This window comes from Coregonus clupeaformis, unplaced genomic scaffold, assembly GCF_020615455.1.
Source record: "Coregonus clupeaformis isolate EN_2021a unplaced genomic scaffold, ASM2061545v1 scaf4134, whole genome shotgun sequence".
Taxonomy (NCBI): domain Eukaryota; kingdom Metazoa; phylum Chordata; class Actinopteri; order Salmoniformes; family Salmonidae; genus Coregonus; species Coregonus clupeaformis.
In genome coordinates this window covers 22501-27324 of record NW_025537588.1, presented here as the reverse complement: position 1 = coordinate 27324, position 4824 = coordinate 22501, and the positions used below count along the sequence as shown (strand labels likewise).

The 4824-nt window shown below is 45.0% G+C and overlaps 1 pseudogene; it reads left to right on the top strand.

The window, feature by feature from the left end:
* Positions 1-3654: 3654 nt before the first annotated feature.
* The window catches only part of LOC123490549, a 22332-nt pseudogene continuing 21162 nt past the window's right edge, over positions 3655-4824 (top strand).

The window sequence follows — 4824 nt, the reverse complement described above, 5'->3', positions numbered from 1 at the left end:
TGGATGGGTATTGCAGCATGACAATGACCCAAATCACACGGCCAAGGCAACAAAGGAGTGGCTCAAGAAGAAGCACATTAAGGTCCTGGAGTGGCCCAGCCAGTCTCCAGACCTTAATCCATAGAAAATATGTGGAGGGAGCTGAAGGTTCGAGTTGCCAAACGTCAGCCTCAAACCTTAATGACTTGGAGAAGACCTGCAAAGAGGAGTGGGACAAAATCCTCCTGAGAGATGTGTGCAAACCTGGTGGCCAACTACAAGAAACGCCTGACCTCTGTGATTGCCAACAAGGGTTTTGCCACCTACTAAGTCATGTTTGCAGAGGGTCAAATAATTATTTCCCTCATTAAAATGCAATAAATGTATAACAATTTTGACATGCGTTTTTCTGGATTTTGTTGTTGTTATTCTGTCTCTCACTGTTCAAATAAACCTACCATTAAAATTATAGACTGATCATGTCTTTGTCAGTGGGCAAACGTACAAAATCAGCAGGGGGATCAAATTCTCCTCACTGTATGTGCAGCTTCAGCAACACGGACAGTGCGATAAATATGTTCTGTGGTGGAGCAGGGAGGAGAGGGAGACAACGGGCGCTAGTCACACAGTCACTGTTGGCTTTAAACACAGCAGGGGAGGAGAGGGAGACAACGGGCGCTAGTCACACAGTCACTCACTGGCTTTTTAAACACAGCAGGGAGGAGAGGGAGACAACGGGCGCTAGTCACACAGTCACTCGCTTGGCTTTTAAACACAGCAGGGAGGAGAGGGAGACAACGGGGCGCTAGTCACACAGTCACCAGCCGGCTTTTTAAACACAGCGGGGAGGAGAGGGAGACAACGGCGCTAGTCACACAGTCTCTCGCTGGCAAACACAGCAGGGAGGAGAGGGAGACAACGGGCGCAGTACATCAGTCACTGCCGGCAAACACAGCAGGGGAGGAGAGGGAGACAACGGGCGCTAGTCACACAGTCACTCGCCGGCTTTTAAACACAGCAGGGAGGAGAGGGAGACAACGGGCGCTAGTCACACAGTCACTCGCTGGCTTTTTAAACACAGCAGGGAGGAGAGGGAGACAACGGGCGCTAGTCACACAGTCACTGCGCTGGCTTTTTAAACACAGCAGGGAGGAGAGGGAGACAACGGCGCTAGTCACACAGTCGACTCGCTGGCTTCTTTTAAACACAGCAGGGAGGAGAGGGAGACAACGGGCCAGCACAAGTCACTTGCTGGCTTTTAAACACAGCAGGGAGAAGGGAGACAACGGGCGCTAGTCACACAGTCACCGCTGGCTTTTAAACACAGCAGGGAGGAGAGGGAGACAACGGGCGCTAGTCACACAGTCACTGCTGGCTTTTTAAACATAGGCAGGGAGGAGAGGAGACAACGGGCGCTAGTCACACAGTCACTCGCTGGCTTTTTAAACACAGCAGGGAGGAGAGGGAGACAACGGGCGCTAGTCACACAGTCACTCGCTGTCTTTTTAAAACACAGCAGGGAGGAGGGAGACACGGGCGCTAGTCACACAGTCACGCTGGCTTTTTAAACACAGCGACTCTGAGCCCGGCCCGGCACAATCAAATCATTTGCGGTCGGACTTCCTCTAGTCATTTGTGTGTCTTTTTAATTATTTCATCAAACAGTGCACTTTAAAGCATCAGACAAGTTCAGTGCATATACATGACATGGATCTGATTCTCACAGATACTTTTTATGAATAGATTGATTGAAGGAATTGTTGATTGATTTGATTTAGTTTGAAGGGTTCTTTGAAACCGCTCCTAACTTGTGGTGTCACGCAAAAAATTAAAACATCAGATTCATCTTTAAAAAAACTATTTTTTGGGACCCTCTAGAAATGTATGTTCTGTTTAAAAAAATTTCAATCCTTTATTGTGAAGCAATGTTTTAGAAACATAATTATCTAACAGTTCAGAGCTTTAAGATATGACCTTAACATTTAAGTTCTTTCTTTCTCCACTTTCTCTCTTGTCCTCTCTCTGTCTCCCTCTCTCTCTCTCTCTCTCTCTCTCTCTCTCTCTCTCTCTGTCTCTCTCTCTGTCTCCCTCTCTCTGTCTCTCTCTGTCTCTTTTCTCTCTCTGCTCTCTCTCTGTCTCTCTCTCTCTCTGTCCTCTCTCTGCTCTCTCTCTTCTCTCTCTGTCTCTCTCTCTCTCTCTCTTTCTCTCTCTCTCTCTCTCTCTCTCTCTCTCTCTCTCTCTCTCTCTCTCTCTCTGTCTCTCTCTCTCTTTCCCTCTGTCATTCAATTCAATTCAATTTAAGGGCTTTATTGGCATGGGAAACGTGTTAACATTGCCCAAGCAAGTGAAGTAGATAGTAAACAAAAGTGAAATAAACAATAAATATTAACAGTAAACATTACACTCAGAAGTTTCAAAAGAATAAAGACATTTCAAATGTCATATTATGTCTATACACAGTGTTGTAACAATGTACAAATAGTTAAAGTACAAATGGGAAAATAAATAAACATAAAATATGGGTTGTATTTAAAATGGTGTTTTTCTTCACTGTGATGGCACACTGTGGTTTTTTCACCCAGTAGATAAGGGAGTTTATCAAAATTGGGTTTGTTTTCAATTCTTTGTGGATCTGCTGTAATCTGAGGGAAATATGTGTCTCTAATATGGTCATACATTTGGCAGGAGGTTAGGAATTTTAGCTCAGTTTCCACCTCATTTTGTGGGCAGTGTGCACATAGCCTGTCTTCTCTTGAGAGCCAGGTCTGCCTACTCGTGCCTTCTCAATAGCAAGGCTATGCTCACTGAGTCTGTACATAGTCAAAGATTTCCTTAAGTTTGGGTCAGTCACAGTGGTCAGGTATTCTGTCTCTGTGTACTCTCTGTTGAGGGCCAAATAGCATTCTAGTTTGCTCTGTTTTTTTTTTGTTCTTTCCAATGTGTCAAGTAATTCTCTTTTTTGTTTTCTCATGATTTGGTTGGGTCTAATTGTGTTGTTGTTGCTTGTTGTTGTTGTTGTCCTGGGGCTGTGTGGGGGTCTGTTTGTGTTTGTGATCAGAGGCCCAGGACAAGCTTGCTTAGGGACTCTTCTCCAAGTTCATCTCTCTGTAGGTGATGGCTTTGTTATGGAAGGTTTGGGAATGGCTTCCTTTTGGGGTAGGTTATATATATATCTGTCTCTCTCTGTCTCTCTCTGTCTCTCTCTCTCTCTGTCTCTCTGTCTCTCTCTCTGTCTCTCTGTCCTCTCTCTCTCTCTGTCTCTCTCTCTGTCTCTCTCTCTACTCTGTCTCTCTCTCTCTCTCTCTCTCTCTGTCTCTCTGTCTCTCATCTCTCTCTCTCTGCTCTCTCTGTCTCCTCTCTCTCTCTGGTCTCTCTCTGTCTCTCTCTCTCTCGTCTCTCTCTCTCTCTCTCTCTCTCTCTCTCTCTCTCTCTCTCTCTCTCTCTCTCTCTCTCTCTCTCTCTCTCTCTCTCTCTCTTTCATAGTTCTAAGCTCCTCTACAATCAGACGTGTGGAAACTGAACCAATCTCTGCCCCAATAGTAAACAGTCTAATATATATATTAGTGTATGTCTGATGAAAAGCCTTGTTTTGTGAGAGTGAGAGGATGGAATGATTATCTTAGCAGAACCAAGCTCTCTCTAGTCTGAAATCATTTGAATTTCCCTCCCTGTCAGACTGGTCCTGTCGCCGGTATCAGACTACTTTGCGCCATGTTCACCAGTGATGTCAGAGAGGCCAAACAGGAAGAGGTTAAGATGGAGGGGTGGACCCTGATGCATTGTGGATGCTGGTGCAGTACGCTTACACAGGTACACACAATTACACACACACACCCTGTGTAGGCTCAGGCCAAAATAAGTGAACTATACTATATATATATATACAGTGGGGGGAAAAAGTATTTAGTCAGCCACCAATTGTGCAAGTTCTCCCACTTAAAAAGATGAGAGAGGCCTGTAATCTTCATCATAGATACACGTCAACTATGACAGACAAAATTAGATTTTTTTCTCCAGAAAGTCACATTGTAGGATTTTTTATGAATTTATTTGCAAATTATGGTGGAAAATAAGTATTTGGTCAATAACAACAGTTTCTCAATACTTTGTTATATACCCTTTGTTGGCAATGACACAGGTCAAACGTTTTCTGTAAGTCTTACAAGGTTTTCACACACTGTTTCTGGTATTTTGGCCCATTCCTCCATGCAGATCTCCTCTAGAGCAGTGATGTTTTGAGGCTGTCGCTGGGCAACACGGACTTTCAACTCCCTCCAAAGATTTTCTATGGGGGTTGAGATCTGGAGACTGGCTAGGCCACTCCAGGACCTTGAAATGCTTCTTACGAAGCCACTCCTTCGTTGCCCGGCGGTGTTTGGGATCATTGTCATGCTGAAAGACTCAGCCACGTTTCATCTTCAATGCCCTTGCTGATTGAAGGAGGTTTTCACTCAAAATCTCACAATACATGGCCCCATTCATTCTTTCCTTTACACGGATCAGTCGTCCTGGTCCCTTTGCAGAAAAACAGCCCCAAAGCATGATGTTTCCACCCCCATGCTTCACAGTAGGTATGGTGTTCTTTGGATGCAACTCAGCATTCTTTGTCCTCCAAACACGACGAAGTTGAGTTTTTACCAAAAAAGTTCTATTTTGGTTTCATCTTGACCTTATGACATTCTCCCAATCCTCTTCTGGATCATCCAAATGCACTCTAGCAAACTTCAGACGGGCCTGGACATGTACTGGCTTAAGCAGGGGGACACGTCTTGCACTGCAGGATTTGAGTCCCTGGCGGCGTAGTGTGTTACTGATGGTAGGCTTTGTTACTTTGGTCCCAGCTCT